This window comes from Cavia porcellus, unplaced genomic scaffold, assembly GCF_034190915.1.
Source record: "Cavia porcellus strain 051 isolate PalLab524CR breed Dunkin Hartley unplaced genomic scaffold, mCavPor4.1 scaffold_4, whole genome shotgun sequence".
In the NCBI taxonomy this organism is placed as follows: domain Eukaryota; kingdom Metazoa; phylum Chordata; class Mammalia; order Rodentia; family Caviidae; genus Cavia; species Cavia porcellus.
Window position 1 is genome coordinate 91,364,102 of NW_026947487.1, and position 18,132 is coordinate 91,382,233.

General features: G+C 40.0%; 1 protein-coding gene across 6 annotated transcripts in view; it reads left to right on the forward strand.

The window, feature by feature from the left end:
- Positions 1 to 1,583: 1,583 nt before the first annotated feature.
- Positions 1,584 to 18,132, forward strand: part of LOC100716924 (cadherin-11-like) — a 155,357-nt gene continuing 138,808 nt past the window's right edge. For 3 of the 6 annotated variants that reach the window (XM_003472045.5, XM_063247440.1, XM_063247441.1), the window contains exon 1: positions 1,688 to 2,147. The gene's annotated coding sequence lies outside the window, so the exon portion shown is untranslated. Of the gene's footprint in view, positions 1,602 to 1,687; positions 2,148 to 3,022; positions 3,152 to 3,477; positions 3,625 to 18,132 lie in introns of those variants that run through there. The other 3 variants (XM_063247438.1, XM_023565997.2, XM_063247439.1) reach the window with 3 other exon arrangements.

Genomic DNA, 18,132 nt, shown 5'->3' on the forward strand with positions numbered 1-18,132 from the left:
TTGGTCAGTATGAATTTCTTTTCTTTCACTTCTCCATAGAAAAAGAGATTCTAGAATACTGTTTAACATTTCTACTTTCTTTTGAAATGAGTTTACCTGTGACAATCCTCAGGCTTCTGTAACACATGACCTTTCCTTTAAGTCTCATAGATGTAAAAAAGCACCCCAAGGAACAGTTCAGACCACTCGCTCAAAGTGAGAATGCCTGTCCCAAAGTTAAGCACAATGTAAGAGGTGGCCTTTCTTTGTCCATGTCTGGTTTAACAACAGTTATAATTTGATTGAGGCGTCACCACTGTTCTTTTTATGCTAAGGCAGAATTAGCCAATTCCAGAATAAGCTGGGAGCAGAAACAATCTGAGAAGAGAACAGTTATTTAGTGACTTCCTGCAGTGGGAGGGCGGCAATACCTCTTGGTTCTCTTCATTTCTCCCTCTCTGAAATAATTCACTAAATTCCTTGCCGGTGATGGCTAGAGTGCAAGACAGATATCAGGCCTGTAGTCAATATTCTTTGCAATGTTTTACAAAGGGATGTTCCATGCAGTACAAAATAGTCAAATTTGCATACATATCATAAGCATATTGTGCCTGTTGTTCCATTTTGTTCACTGTGTCTCATTAATTCGAGTCAGACAGCACAAGCTCTACAGGCCATGTGTCTGGTCCCCTGCACCCTTTCCCCTTCTGCTTCAGCTCTGTCCCCAGATGGTACAAAGCCATTCTTAGCACTCACATCAAGGATGCAGAGAACGAACTAAATCAGAGTCTCCAGTGAAGGAGAATTTCTTTTCTAAAGTGAACAGTCATTTGTCTTATATTTCGTCAATTTTATTAAAATAGGATCAAAGCTATTGAATATTTCTGCGTTTTGGTCTCAATCATGAAAAAAACACAGGCATCTGGACCTCCTGATTCATTCTCCTTCCTGCAGGGCGGCACCTCTGCGTGACCATTTCAAGATCTGAGTGGAACCCATCAGCGGACTGGAAGAGAACACAGACAGGGGACCTTGGCGGAATCAGGTCCGGGATGGGACCTTAGAGAACAGGTCAGCGCACACTGGGAGGACTTGGCAGTCTCTCCCTCCGTTTGCCAACAAGTTCTGCTCTATTTTACACGCACCATGTCACGCCCCTCCTGAAAGTCCCACATCCCTTCTTCCCAAATGAGTTAGAAGTCCGGAGCATCAGGAATGCACTCAGCTCCATGACCAGGAAAATGCAGGAGGGTCTAAGTAGCAGGGAGTAGCCTTACAAACACCCTCTGCTACACTCAAGAGGCCCAAGAAAAAGAGAAGGTAAACTGCCCACACGCCTCGCTCTGCCCTCTCGGGTGGGTCCTCTTTCTCCTCCTCCTCTCAACGCAGATAGATGAGCCTCACAGAAACGCTTTTCAAGAGAACGCTGGCCCCAGTGCTCAGGTTAGACTTGACAGAGCCAGCGCGCGGATACCTCCTCCGCATCCCGTTGGCACCTGACAACTCTCCTCCGGCAGGGCGGCCCTCCGCGAGCCGCGCGCACAGCCTGCGAGGGCGCATCTTCAAGCCGTGGCTCCGGTGGCGGAGACGCGCGGGGCGTGCTCGCGAGTGAGGAGCAAAAAGTTGAGCGCCCACTTGGAGGGAGGAAGGGGAGCGGAGAGCGGGCGCGCGGGAGCATCGCGGAAGGCGAGGGTGGGTGGGGAGGGGGGCTGCTTACATGCATTTCCAAGCGGTAGACCTGCCTCTGCGCTCTGCCCAATGAGATCCGTCAGGGGAGGCACCCGGTTCACTTTTCCACAACACTCCACAGTTACATTTGGCAGGCAGGCGGGCTCGCACGCCGGAGCGCTCAGCCCAGAATTAGCGGATTTATTTGGAATCTCCCGTCCTCCTCAGAGCCCAGCCGCCGTCTCCGCGGGTTTGTGCATAGACGGTAGCTTCAACTCACCGGCTGCACTTTGGGCTGCGGACACCCAGAGCCCAGCGCTCCCGCCTCACGTCTCCGCCCCGGGATCGGCATCTCCGAGAGGCATGAACGCAATCCGGAGGCGCCTGCCCAGCGCTCAGGAACCGGTCAGCACCAGGCGCCCACGGGAGCCCACCCGGACCCCCTCCAGCCATTTGTGAAACAGGAGGCTTGAAATTCGCCAACGCGGACAACCAGGAGAGTAAGTACTGCCCCTACCCATCTATTCCTTCACCACCCAAGACCCGGCGGGGAATGTTTCTCTTAGGCATTCCCAGGCCCCTTCGGACCCCTTACGCACCTCTTTCCCCCACGATAGTGGGTGCGGGTTGGTGGGACCAGCAAGGCTGGGCTGCGTCTCTTTTGGCGATAATCGCGGCTGATGCGGACGCCTCGGGTTTTGGCTGACGGTTTTGGCAAACTGCTCTCATAATAGATTGTGAGGTGGCCTGAGGCTCCAAGACTGCGCCCCTGCAGTTTTCGGGTCCATCTCCATCCTTATAGTCGCCAGGCGATTTCCTCGCCTGCGGATCCGGGCTGGCGCCGCCGCAGCCGCGCGCCCTCACTGCGGGGTCCGTGCGGGGAATGGGAAGCGCCAGACACCCCCAGGCGGGAGGAGGCGCGAGCCTGAGGGGAGAGAGAGGAGGCGGAGGGGCGGGAAGGAGGTGCCCTCCGACTGGTGCTTTGCACCTCCTCATCTCCTGAGCGAGGAAGGGCGACCCCAGCGGTGGGGCTAAGGGTCGAGGCTCAGCGCCTTTCGAAAGCCGCGGCGCGAAAGCTTTCCCACAAGTGGCTGCTCCAGCCTGGGGGGTGCGGTGGCGGCCACAAACTTGCGAGGCTCCCGAACCCCCTCGCGGCTGTGCCCACACCCGAACGCTGCCCCGCGCCCGCGCAGGACCCTCAAGCAGTCGCCCTGAGCCCGGGGAACGAGCTCGCGGAGGCCTCCTGAACCGGGGTTCCTCCCCTGGAACCCGCAGAGCCTCCGGAAAGCTGCGCTTTCGGACCTGTGTCTCAACTCCTCTTCCCGAGAGCCTTGGGGTGCGGGCCGCGCCCCTCCAGGGCCGGAGGCAAAGGGGGCTGTCGCCGTCGCCCGGGTTTCCCCAGCGCGTAACAGGTTTACAGGACACCTAATCCCTGCCTCCTGGGCTCCAGCTCAGCCTGGGAAACAGGGAAAACACGCCGCCGCCAACGCAGATGACGCCACAGGTATCCACGATTTCCTCTGCTTTTCCCCTCCCCAAGATCAATCTCCCCCCATCCGATGTAGCAGAAAGCTCAACGTTTGGTGGTTGTCGACCCTGCACCGCAGGCACGGAGCGGGCAGCACGTCCTGCGCTGGCCCTTTGCCTCTGCCAGCGGAGATGGCAGCTGTTTGCTTGGGTTGCTAAATGGAAGAAATCAAACATTAATTGTTTATTGTTGCGAACGCACAACATTAGTCCTTAATGAAAAATCGGGCTGTCAGCTGCTCACTTTAGCTCCAATTAAAGAACAGAGCTTGTAACCTAACAAGCAGGAGGGAGAAAAGGCCCTTTCAACTTTCCACCGTTTCCTGAAGATTTCCACAAGAGTTTCCTCTTTAGGGGAGCATGATCCCACAGTCCCTGAGCGCTGAGCTGCTAATCAAGCAACTGCTGTTTCTGTGGGTTGACAGAGGGAAAGAGAGGACGTCAGAGAAGGTATGTGAGAGCAGTGTCCTCTCCTGGGCACCAGCAACAGGGAGATAGGGGAACTGGGGTTGGTTTTAGGCATTTTGAAAGCGCTAGTCCCCTTTATAACACTCCTGACAGCCTCCTCAGTGGTTAAAAACCCTCCCGGTGCTGTCACCTCTGGCTTCATTATAGGAGCATTTCAACTGGAAAAGTGTATGTGCGAAAGCAGTATTTATGTAAGATTTGAGAGTGGGATTTTCCATCCATTCAGCCTGGCTGCTCTACTTCACTGCATGCAAAATGAGCCCTGTCGTTCATGCTAAACACCACTGAAATTTCTCCCTGGCCATTGCCTTTCATCAGCTGCGTCCAGTTTTGCAGGGATTTCCTGCTGTGTGTGTGTGTGTGCGTGTGTGTGTGTGAGAGAGAGAGAGAGAGAGAGAGAGAGAGAGAGAGAGAGAGAGAGAGAGAGAGAGAGAGATTGTTTTGCTGAGAAGACTGAAGCCTTTGAAAGATGTTTCCAAGGGCTGCAATTTTTTCCTCAAAGGAAGTTCTCCTAATCATGTTCATACATGTTCTACTTCTTTGAGCTCTAAGGTTGAAAGAAATTCTAGAGCTATCCACCATATTATTAAATGATAATACTGATTATAAAACTGTAATTCTGCTTCAGCAATTCGGATCTATTTGCCACATGGCCATTTCTTGCAGAAGCAGTCTCAGGATTATTAAAATCACCTTTGATTATTTTTTTTTTCCTGGACTCTAAGGAGGATGAGGAGTTGAGAGAAATCCCTTCTGAAAAAAGAGAGGAGCATTTAGGGCTGTTCAGTTCACCCACATAGCACTAGAATGCCTGTCAAGGTACCTGCTGATGGGAAAATAATTTAAAGGCACTAGCTAAGGATCTCTGAAATCCATGCTGTAACGCTTTCACTCAAACTTTGTAAACCCCACAATTGGATTGTACATTCGTAATTATTATTACTTTTAAATAATAAATGCATTTATCCTATAATCTTTAGGATCATAGAACCTTCAGGAAGACAGTATCTGAACCCAAGACTAACGTTTCTTGGCTGCATTTCTGGTACCTGGAATGTATCATTAGAGTTCTTGAAACTGCAACTGCTGGAGAACAGACCATTCTAGAGCAGCCCGCCTTAAAAAAAAAAAATAATCAGATCAATGTACTTGTTGTATGCACATCAATTCTAGAGGGAAAGAGTCTTTACTCTGTAAAATTACTTTATTTTGGTATTTATATAAAAATGTGGTCAAGAAAGCATCCATCCATCGCAATCCTTCAACTTAACACTGAACAAAGTTTAAGTAGTCAGTGATATTATGGTCTATGTAAAAAAATAAAACTGCACAAAATCTTCATGCAACCTACGCAGCAATATGGAATAGACCAAGTTTGAGGGTATTTGTAAAGAGTGGTCTATAAATATACTCATCAAGTAAAATTCTTTGGAAACTATGTTGAACTATGTTGAAATTTAAAATGTGATACTCCCTGTTGACCTGGAGGATCAGACTGTTGCAGCAAAGCAGGAAAGTTCCAAAGAATTAGGAAACAGTGATTTTAGCCAAGAAATTGTACCTCTGAGATTTGCTTTTGAAATTCTTTCCATTTTTTTACTGGTGGGAAAAATAAAAGCTCATTTTGAAAAGTTAGTATTCACACTTCAATAACCATTCAGTAAACCTTATCATGATAAGTAAACTCTTTTAAGGAAAAAATGATGATCATTAGTTTTCTACTCAAAATGTCTCATGGCTTTATCAACCACTTTTAACCAATTTACCATGCAAAACTAAAAGCTTACAATGAGTAAAAAGATCTGTAATTTCTGTTTGTTCCAACCGTTTTTCTGGTCCATCAGCAAAGTTTTGCATTTAACAAATCAGAGGACAAGCATAATCAGAGCAGCCTTTTAATTGTAGGTGCGGTTTAAGGCCCCCAGTCTTGCTTTGAAAATACTATGCTCAGTGCTCCTGCTAATACTGGTTTCAGTAGTTTTATATTTGTTAGAGTTACTCAGTGAAGCAGAGACAATAATGCAGTTTCCTTTTTATGTCTTGCATTCAACACTGTTAGCATTCATAAATCAAACAGGACTGACTTTGCTTTTTAATTTAGAAAAAAGTTTATAACTCTGGGGTATTATACACTTCTTACGAGGTATTCATATAAACCAAGGCAGAACCTTATGGCATCCAAATTATACACTAACACACACACACAGTTGTGTACCACACACATGTACACATGCAGCAATGCAAAACACACAGCCAGATTACTTCTTAAAAATCTGCCAAGAAAACCAACTCATTTGCTTTTTCAAGTATGCGAATTTTATCATGTTTTCTTTGTCATTTTATCTACCTGAGATTGCCTTCTTGGTTACTCAGATTTATATATTGATCACTCTTTTAAGAAACATTATCCAGTGGTGCTGGGTATTTCTCCTCAGGTCATCTAATTGAATAGCTACGACACATAACAATGAAACAGAACGATTTTTTGATGGATAAAAATGATCATCTGATTTAATATGTCTTAATTCATCAAAGGGCTGTCAGCACTTTCTCCTTTCATTCTCACATAAAGCTGTGCACAATCTACTGTGTTCCTGCTGAACTGTTGGTTCCTTACTCTGGAACCCACTTAAGCTGTAACCACAGGAGAAAATTAGTTCAACCTAGCAGCTTCAAAAGGTCAGAAAAGAAATAAGTTCAAGGCGTGCAATTTAGCTTCTTCCTCACTTTGCTGCAACTAAATCTTCATTGATGCTTCATGACAAAGCACCAAGGCCAATACTGATTCCTTTTTTGTATCATATCCCAAACTTTTATTTCCTGAGTTTTAAATGTCATGTGCTATTCCCTATCATAAATATCACTCACCTTCTTCTTGTCTGTAAACATTTCTTGTCTAATAGTTCCTTGGGTAGGTACAAATACATTTTTGTGCTTTTCTGTATCTATTTTGAAAGTGTCATGAGGATTGACACTTGTATTTATAACCTTCAAGCATTTTCTTTTTCCTGTTCCGCCACAATAAAGACAGGTGCAAATGCCAGGAGGATGATTGCAAAGTTAATGCCCAGGAAACATTTATTTAATACATTAACAGATTAGCAGATACTGTACAGCCCCCGTCTTTAGTATGCTACTTTCATTAAAGTGGGAGAGAATACTATCATATCCAAAGTATAATATTGGGACTTACCTACCACAATGTTTTTTACAGAAATTTCATAGATCCTCCTAAGTTTATTTTTAGACACAGCTTTTCTCATTTTTAAAAATCAATTTTATCCATGTTCTGCAAAGTATGTTTTTCTCCCTTCACAATCATTTTTAAATGATATGGGAATATAAAAAATGACATAATTCAGATTTGTAAAAATGAGAATGCCTCCAAGACTTGACTTGCATCACAGAATGCTACTAAATTCTATGTGATACACAGTTATATTTTATTGGCAAAATGCTCTAGTTGTGGGATCTTTGTATGAGTAACAGTGTCTGTACCTCTCACTTGGTAAGAAGTTATAAAAGTTAACCAAAAAGGAATTTATCTCCTCACTCTCCTTGCTCCATCCTGCCTGCTCTCTTTCTTTTAATACATCTTTTTCTCATATTTGACTGGAACAGTTCATGCTAAACTCATCTGAATTGCAATCCAGGTATCTGTGGAGACAATTCCATGCTCCCCTCTGTTATTAATCAACAGGATATCTGGCCATCACATATGTATCAAGGGAAAATATAGAATAAGATAACATGATTGTGTGGATGTGTTTATTGTGAAGCATATTTTTTAATATTTTCAAAGTACTGTTAAATGGAATTACCTTCATTTTTATAAGTAATGATTGTGTAAAAGATTGTATTTTGACACTATTGCCATTTAGAACAGTATTTTGCAATTAATACATGATTAATTGATTCTTAATATGGCACAAATATCATAAAGTAAGTAGATGGAGAAAGTGATATAATTACCATATGGGGATGACTTCATTTCTTATATTGACAATTTTGCTCCAGAATTTGTTATAAAAATTGCCAGGGCACCTTTCATTCTTTGTTTCTAGCTATTTGAATTTGACCAATAGAACTTAACTTTGTCTCCAGTTATTCCCAGGATGCTCAAAAATGAAAAATAGATACATGCTTATTTTGATTACAGTTGTAAAACACAGTTGTCTTTGCCACGCCTTTCAGTTTTACTAACATATAGTAGCTGAATTTAGCATACTTATTTTAGAATGTCTGTAAGCAGTTCCCTTAATTTTCATGTATTATACATTCTGGATGATAATCCAATATTATTTTTGTCAAATGATGGTTTGCTTTGCTATGTCTCTGTCTGTCTAGCTATCCATCATTTGCATCCATAATTTTATGTTAACAGTGTCAGTGGATGTGTTTTAAGCTATAAAGTCTTTGAAACATGAAAGAATGACAGGAAGATATGCTTATAATCGTGGTTACTACACAACACAATCTAATTGGCAGAATCTTGATTATCATACGGTGATACTTGGCGGCATTTCAATTTCAGTACATCATTCTCTGTAATCCTGGGTAAAATGCAACTGATTTTAAAGATTGCCACATATATAAGGGAGAAAGGAAATTTTCCTCTATCATCAGTAGCAATAAAATTCCTTAAAGAGCAAAAGGGTACTGAAAATGTTTGGGAAAAGATATTACCTGAATCTAGATTTTAGCTATCACTATGTGCACCAAGGTCTTGTTTATGTACTCCATAGGTATCAACTTGGTTTCATCTTGGGTTTAGTACGATGCTCCACTTACACCATCCATACAAGAATATAGATGATTTTGAAATGCTGTGAGATTTCTCTTTTAGAAGAGAAATGATGGGCCATGTTTTTTAAATGAGTGGTTACTGTTTGATTGAAAGTGAGTAGCTCTGGCATGTACAAGGAGTGACTGCACTTTGCTCTCTCAGCAGAAAAATGGTGATGGGAAGAATGCCATGTCTTCTACGGAAAGAAGAAAAATGATTGGCTCTGGGGGGTAAACATATGGCCCAGCAGAGACTTAAAATAAGACGCAAAGACTTTGCTTTAACTGTATGTTAGCTGTGGGTAGGAAGAGCTATTTGTTTTTTTGGTTTTTTTTAAATTTTATTTAAGGAGAAAAAGAAAAGAAAAAAAAGCAGAGAAAGGGTAAAAGTTATACAGATTTACAGAAAAAAATAAACAGTAGGAAATCACTAGTTAATGGATTACATATTGTCATCTAAGAAATAATTGTTTAAGTTACAAAATTAAAGCTTATAAAGTGGACATTCCAACAGTGAGACTGCAAACAGTTCTGTTCAATGATCCAACAAAACTCAGTAATATCATTATCTATCTTATACACTTAAATATACATGCAGTTATATCATTTAGAGCACTTTCTTTTCCTCTCTTTTGTACAATGACAATTACACATTTTGGGTTTTGTTGCTCCCACAGTTCTTATTACTTTTGTGGAAGAGAATAGAACCAAGTGTGACATAACAGAACAGTCAGTCAAATCAAAAGGGTGGACATAATAGATAATGTAAAAGCATAATACTAGGTGATCAACAATGGTTACCATAATGCCTCCCGTTATCTCTAATAGAATTTCCTATATCATTAGTTATAATAAAATTGAACAAAACAGTATATAATAAAATTGAACAAAACCAACAAAACCAAAATATTGGAGACATTATAGGTCTTCAAAAGTTGATAACAGTCAACCAGAATGGGCATCATAATGAATCCTACTATCTTCACAGCTGTTGCCTAAACTTCCGAACTTGGTACTATCAAGCAAAACAGAATAGAGGAACAGTCAAAACAAGATGGTGATAGCAATACAGGGCTTTAAATCAAGATAATGGAAAGTCAAAGTGGGTTACTATAATATATCCTGCTATTTTTTAATTTATTTTTCCCTTAATTAAAAGTATGAAAAAGTAAATAATAAAATGGAGATTGAGATAAAAGAGAGCATAACAGCAAATCAGCACAGATCAAAGCATAACCATTTAAGCAAAATAGTGTTTCACCACAAGATTATCCCGACATAAAAGTAGTTACCATATTGTCTCTTTCCTTGAAATCTTTGAGCATAACTTCGTATACTGTAGCATCAAATATATCAAAACAATGTAAAACCATTCAAGAGAATGACAGTATTACAGGGTATTTAGAATCAACTAACAGAAAATAAACAATGGTTTCTGTATAATCTCCTTGTCTATAAAAGGTTTTGCTTATAGTATCATATATAATAAAAACCAATAAGATACAACCTGTTTAGACCAATGGAGACAGAAGAACAAAAGCTTGATGAAACTTCAAAACAAGATGATACTAAATCAGTATTACCTCTTAAGACATCATTTTCTCCAAAATAGCTGTTCCTATCATCCAATCTTCTCTGCCTCATTTCTGTTGAGCTCTTTTTCTGTCATTAGTTGTCAGTTTGTCTTCTTCATTTTGTTTTCTGCTCCATTCATTGTGGCCTCTCTGCCGCTACTTCTGGATTCTTCATATTTTTCTTTTTTAGAATATCCTGCAATACTCTCGGTAGAGTTGAATTGGTGGTTGCATATTCCCCTAGTTCCACTTTATCCTGGAAGCACCTTGTTTTTCCATCAATTTCCAGGGATAGTTGTGCAGGATATATCAATCTTGGCTGGAGATTATTATCTTTCAAAGCTTGAATTATTTCCCCCCACGCTCTTCATGATTTGATGGTTTGTGGCAAGAAGTCTGCTGTAATTCTGATGGGTGTTCCCTTGTAAGTGATCTGTTTCTTGTCTCTGATGGCTTTTAGTATTCTGTTCTTGTATTGGATTTCTGGAATTTTAATTATTATATGCCTGGGTGTTGCTCTGTTTGGGTTGTAGGTGGCTGGGGTCCTGTATGCTTCATACAACTGAGTATCTTTACCTTTTGCTAAATTAGGAAAATTCTCCTGGATTATTTCTGTGAGTAGCTTTTGTAGTTCATTTGTTTGTGTCCCTACTTCTTCTTTTATGTTCTTAATTCTTAAGTTATAGACCCTCTTATCATCTTCTAGTCTTTGTATTATTGCTGTTTGTTTCTTTATTTTTAAGAAGTTTTTCATTTCATGCTCCCATATTACAAATCTGCCCTCCGGTTCAGATAATCTGTCCTTAGTTTCTTTCAAGCTGTTATGCCAGTTTTCAATAGACTTTTTAGTTTCCTGGTATTCTCTTTGAACCTGCTTCACGTATTCTATGCTTTTTCTATTTTCTCCATTAAACAATTCTCCCCTCTTTTGCTGTTCTTCCATTCCACCATCTGTTTTTTCTTGGGTGGTGCTTAGCATTTCTCTAACTATTCTGCTTATGTCTAGTTTCAGGTCATTAATAACTTCATTCCTGAACTTGTCTATGAGGCTCTCGAGATAGCACTTTATGTCTATTGGTGCTGTGTCTGCTGTTGCCTCTTTCTCAGGATTAGGGGCCGAGGACTCTTTCTTGTTGCTGCCTCTTCCCATATTCTTTGTTCCTTATATATGCAAGCATATATAGGAAGCCCAACTTCCTTCCCTGTCAGCCACAGTCTGATTGAATTGTGCCGGCTAGGTGTTTCCGCCCACCGCAGCATACCATGGAGTTACACACCAGACAGCCTATGCAGGGCCCACCACTCCAGGTCACCTTCAGGAGCTGGGACCTGGGCTGTGCTAGCCTACTGGGTCTCAGCCAACAGTGTCACGTGGGCTAGGCAGTGCTCACCAATCCCGCTTGAGAGGCGGATTGGTGATTGAAGTCACTGCAGTGCCCTGTTCCCGCAAGTCTGCCCGGTCCTAGAATATCCTCTGTTGGAGTCTCCTAGACCGTGGGGAAGAAACCCAGTTTTCCCTCACTCACCGGAGGTAGATGCACGGCTCCTCGCCTGTCCCACTCTCAACTCCGTTCACCGATTCCCGTTCTCAGAGCTTCGGCGCGTCTCTCTCCCTGCCGAGTCGATGCAGACGCAACTGCCTTGCGGCGGGAAACCCAAATCGCGGCTTCCAATGGTGCAGGCTCCAGCTTCCACGCCGAGGCTTTATCTGTTCCTGTTATAGCACCAGGACTGCATTCCCAGTTGGTTTCTCTCAGCCCAGTTCGTTCTTGTATCACAGGGCATATCTCTTCTTGCTTATGATTCCTTACTCAGCACCATTCCTGAATTCTAACCTGGGTGTTTCAGAGAGCCTCCGTAGCTGCTATCTGTCCTCCATGTTCTCCCGGAAGTCCCGGAAGAGCTATTTGTAAAATGCTGTTTCATTTATACTCATTTTTGCTTTTGCCAGTTTTTTAAGTCAATAGTTGGAAAATTTATTGCATAGAACATTGAAATTTCCCCCACTGATGTACACAACAGATTTAAATAAACTTGTTTTGAGAAATTACTCAATGTTTTATTAAGCCCTTGAAATACTTCAAAAGTTTGCTACACTAATAACAGTTTTACTTACTTTATTTAATTTTTTCTCAGTCCTTCGATTTAGGTAGTAAGAAATACAAAGCATCAATCTCCTCATCTGCTAGAAATGTGATGAATTTGCTCAGGTAATTTATTCTACGCATAATAGAACTCTGATTGGAAAACTGGTGTTTGAGTTGCTACCTCATAGAACTTCTCACACAATTACAAGAATGATAAGAATGAGGTTGATTCTGATTTGTTGCTTTGACTTAAAAAAACACAAATTGTCACTTTTAGGTCTTCAAATATTAAATTCTGAACATGAATTTAAGCAATGACTTCCTGGCAAAGGAAATTTTAGACATACACTTATCTTTTGGGGAGAAAAATACCTCAGTATAACATGCTTCAAGACAGACCAATACAATAGATTTGCCCTCAATGTCCTAAGTAAGATTCCAAGAAAGTTTCAGAAATAAACATTTGGTTCAATAACAGGAGAGCAGATATCTCATTTTGATTTTCTTTGTCATGGACTTAGTTACAGTCATTATGAATATCTATAATAGAAAAACTTCTATTTAACAATAAATTTCTGATCCAATTTTGAGAAAGGAGGAGGTATTTATTATTTGCTTGTTTGTTTTTTCTAAGGTAATCAAGCATTCTAGAACTTAGGAAACACAATCAAACAAACATACAAAAATCTTTAGGTCAAAAAGAATAACATGTCAATTACAGAAAAAGTAAACTTGTCAAGAGTTATTGTGAGTGAGAAAAAGGCACACAATGCACTTTTGGACGGGCTAACATCTGGTTAAGAATAGGGCCCAGTGGCTAAGAAGGACAAGCAGATGTGCTGTGGCTGAAGGTAGAGATGAACAAACAAAGCAAGTAAGTGTACATAAAGCATTTCATAATCCATTTCTACCAAGGGAATCCCGTCAGAGCATTCTGAAGGCTCCAGTAAGGTGTTTCTTTCATGCTGTTTATATTTGGAGACATTTAAGTGCTCTTCTTCTCTAAAACCCAAAAACCGTCTTGCCCTGCTCAGCTTCAGATGCCTAGGGCTTGACATGAATTGCACTGGGCTACACACTGAGTCACATTACTGTGTTCCTCAAATACCACTTTGAATTCAATGTGCATTTACCTGTTTTGAAGCAGGCTGCTAATGGCTCTAAATTCAAGGTCAGAAGCATTTTTAATAGAAACTCTCTGATCCTGTGTGCCATTTTTGCGCCTATGAAATATTGTGGCCTCTAAACACAGTGGATAATAAAAGTATAATTTCCTGTCAACCACAATGACCTACTGGATAGAATCCTGAAATATCCGTAAGAGCTGGTTTTTATTTTAAACTTTACGATCGTCTAGTGTCTTATCATTTGGAACCGCAACCTGCAAGCTGTTACAAATCGATGTTATAATGTGTTTTTACATAATGACTTATCATATCTAGGAACTGACCAATATCTCCTTTAAAAAAAATCTCAGGGTCAACAGAGCTAGACATAGGCTGTAATTAGAACCAGCTCTAAAATTTGAATATGAATGGAAAGTCAGATTACAAGTATATAAGGAAGTATATAGTTTTCTGAGGAAAATTCTAAAGACATTCTTATATATAAGAATTCCAGAGAGTCTGCAAACTTTTCTTACTTTTGTTGGTGTAAGTCAATGCAGTAGCATTATAATAAAGTGAATTGATTATTCAGACATAAATATTATGGCTGGGAAAATATAAAAATAAATTGATTTTTTTAACCTAAACTTTACAGCCTTGCTTAATTTGTGTTTGTGTATGCAGCTATTATTTCCAAAGTGTGTCAGTTTTGATAAGTGACATCACATGAGTTTCATCTAAAATTGTTCATTTTTTGATCTTTTATGGGAGAACAGTAGTTCTGTACATGTTATAGATACAAACATGTAAACAGTAGAGTTCTAAATGTCACAGTGTAATATCATTTCGAGTGGGAGAGAACTTTGAACACTGTGTCAAAATCATCTGATTACATGAATGTGTGTGTGTTTGTGAGCTTATCAGTGGTAATTTTTCCAGAGTTACACATAAATAGGAAGGTAGAGAATGGGAAATTGTATATATTCCATCATATGAAAATACTATATGCATTCATCATAGTTGGCAGTTTAGACAAGATTAGAATCTCTGGTACACAAAGATTTCCAAGTAATTTATGTGAATATTTACATGCATAGATGACCTAATTAGAAGAGGACTAGAACTGAGTTTTTAGGAAATGTAATGGAGCTCACAGTTAAATTTTCAGTAACAGCCAGAGCTGGTGAGTGGTATTACGGAACGGTGAAATTGGCATCTGTACTATGGAAATTAGAATAAAGCAACTCAAGGATTTTTGTTTATATTTCAGAGAGCCACCTGTTAAAGTTTAAGAGGCTGTCTGTAATTAATGCTAATCTTTCTTTTTAATAATAGATGCCCTCAGGGACTGAATAGTATCTAGTTTAGTGAAAACTAAGAAATATTTAAAATGACATGGTTCAGTTTTCTTATCCCTACAATGAAATAACAACAAAATAGCAACGTTTTGATCTCAGTGTTCTTTTAAAGAGTAGATGTGCATACAAACTTGCTTTATGATTGAATAAAGCCCAACAGTCTTTCACAGTGTTCACTACTTATGTTGCAATTTTACAATTATGTTGCATTTAGCAAATAATATAGGTTTTTCATTTTTAAATGAACATATAAAAACTGTCTGTTTTATTAAATATAAAGGTAATACAGATAATTCAAAAATTTCTCAAAATTTAATAAGCTAGCAAATGAATGTTTCCGTCCCTGCAAATTCCACATAGAAGGTGTGATGTGAAAGACATGTGTGCATGAAATAAGCTTTCTTTTGAAAAGAGGCAAATTTTTCTCATCTCTTGTCACTCACTAAGGAGACATTTACCAAACCACACCTCATCCTTTTCTATGAAAGTTGCATACTCTTTCTTCGGGATGGCTTAAAATTTTATTCTTCCAAACCTTTGGAAAAAAAACAAATCTGACATTCTCACAAAGAACTGGCCCAGAAGAGAATAAACCATCTGACATAAACTCTTGAGACACTGTGACCAGTATGAATGTGTGGTGGGGAAAAAGACAGCAGCTGTGCACTGGATTTGGTTTAAAGTGATAATTCCGTAATGATTTTAAATACCAACTTATCCAGGGACCGTGGATTAGGATGGGGGGGGAGTGTTTTTTCTGTCCATCGGTGCCCTGAAATGTCCTTCACATCTACTTCTTCCAGAAGATTCCTTCTCCATGAGAATCATTAGATGACACCTCCTCAAGGAAGCCTTCTTTAATTCTTCCAGGCTGATGAGTGTGTTATTGCTTCATGTTCCTCTAGTCCTTCTAAAATGATATTTCTCTTAATATAGTAATTATATATTCCATTTTCTTTTCTACCTAGATTCTTTGCTTCCCAAATGTAGGTAATCGGAACTGTTTGCCTTGCTACCCTCAGTGTACAACACATAGTATAAGTACATGACATATTTATGTAATGGGAAGAGAGTTCATGTTAAAAAACAGAATTTTGGTTATGTTACATAGATTCAAAAATGATTCTGCCCTTTCTGGGACAATTCTTTAGTCATTTAAGTTTGGGGTTTAACTGGAATTAAGCTTTCTTATTCTGGAACTATGAGTAACTTAACTGTCAGAGTGTGTAGCATATTAGGCAGTTTAAAAGAGCTATACATGTGAGCCTATATAAACTACTTTATCAATACAGGCTCTTTTTGTTCTCAAAATAAACAGTTGGTCCTTATTGTAACCATTTTTGTTCATATTTTTTGGTTGTTGGCATCAATGAACTTCTAAGTGTACAGTTGGTAAATCCAGCCCCCACACAGCCTGACACTAGAGGTCACTCACATCTATTTGTTGCATCTATGGCATTCAGCACATTGGAGAGTAGCACCCATGGCTGCTGAGCATTCAAGTGTGGCCTGCCATGGAGCAGAGTACAGTTGGAGAAAATAATCTCTTTTTGTCTTGAGAAGTGTTTGAGTGGAGACTCCCTGACTAGAGGAAGTCCACCAGTGCAACAGCCTAGCCCTGCCTCATCAGCATGGCCTCCCTCCTCCCACCACCTGCCACCTTTGTGCCCAACACCATGCTTGCTTTTATTGTAGGGATCACACAACATCACTCTTTATGTCTATTACCAATGCCTCTCCAGGGCGAGGACCCTGTCACCACTGCCCTCGTAGTCTGGCCCAGGCTAACTACATGAATTATAATTTAATGATTTTCAATATGTTGGTTGCTCTTGATGCATTCTGGTTCCCCACCATAACCATGGTTTACCGTAAGGGAGGAATTACTATGATTACTATTCTTTTGCTAACAAGAAAACTGTGGCTCAAATTGAGTGTCTTGTCTTTCAATACTGAGAAAGTAGGACAAGCTGGGATTCAAGGGTAGGTCTATCTGTCGCTATAACAGACACTCTTCAGCATACTCTGATCTTCCCCCTTATCCACTGTCTGGGAGAGATCATGGCTGAAAATGCCTTTGGAGTAAGTAAGTAGATTGAAAAATCAATAAAATTCAAATATTTGGAATTTCTTTATTGAGACATTTGAATTCTGTTATTTCAGTTCAGAAGTTTGTGAAACTCTTCTCTCACATTGGGATGAGTATAGATTTGTTTTTCAATTTTTTTTTCCTGAAAGTGGTTCTTAAAGAAAATATGTCTGAAGAAAAGACTTGATTTCCCAAGTGTGCTGCAGTTTTAGGCAAAGAAGACAGTATGTTTCTCTGGAATGTTTTCTGTGAGTTTCTGTACCATCACAAAGTGTTCTTTGCTTTTTTCCAAACCAACTTTTGATTGCAGTGTTGTCCCATGCATTCACCAGTGTGGGATGCGATTTAGATGCAAAATTGAGCTGAGCCCAAGCAATGAGTGACAAGCAGGGCAATGCTACTGGGCATCTTGTTGGGTCAGGTACTCCCTGTGTTTGCAGAGAATCTTTATCTGGCCCTTTTAGCTGATTTCATTGAGGCCACTCACCAGAGGAATGAACATTAATAACCTGCTTAGCTTCTCATTCTGAGCCACAACAGAAGCAGGCATCCAAGGTGAAATCTTCTCTACTCTATTATTAATTCCCTAAGTCAAACTGTTCCCTAGGATGTCCTGAAAAATTATTTCCCATTTAATCTAATTCAGCAAATCTTTGCTCTGGGATCTGTAGTGAACATTATTTCTTTATAAGTAAGTTTTTTGAGAGGGAAGAAACATATTTTGCCACCTTTAAAGTAAGCAAAATGTACACCTTAGGTAATAAGGAAAAAAAAATATATATATATTTCTTATGTTCTGAATTTCATCAATTGAGAATTCTATTTTTATCATATTTAATTCCTAAAGAAGGTTTTCATAAACTTAAATCTCCTGTTCAAATGTACATTTCTAATGGGAGCCATGGCACTGTCCTGATTAGACTATAGATGCCAGATATTACAGTTTCTCTGAGACCATTCTAATTTTATTTCCTCACTATTAGCATCCTAGTAGAGAACTGTATTCTGCAACCTCAACAGACTCTTCTGATAATTACTGGCTGTCAAAAATCCTAACAATTGGGAAAATCTCCTTTCTATTTATATTTTTTAATAGAGATCATCATAACCTGGCTTTATACAGGTTAATTACAAAGATGGAAATAGAAAAATATGGTCTATTTTCCATCTACTCAAATTTGCATTTTAAACAAAGACACATGTGAGAAAGAAGACAAAGAGATGGGCAGAAACAGAGAAGGGAGAATAGAAATCAGGAAGTTAGAAAGGAAGAGAAAGGGGGTGAAACAAGAGAAACCAGAAAGAAAAAGAGAATTTCTTTTACTCAAGTTTTTGAAAAATGACAGTAATGTCATGAATCCTAAAATCTCAATGATACTTAAAAATAAAAAAGACTTTCTGGCTTAGTCTCATTCTTTAGATCCACTTTCTTAGCTCAAGGGAAGGGAAGCCCCTACTCTTCAAATGGGCACTTTTGAAAAGCAGTGTTTT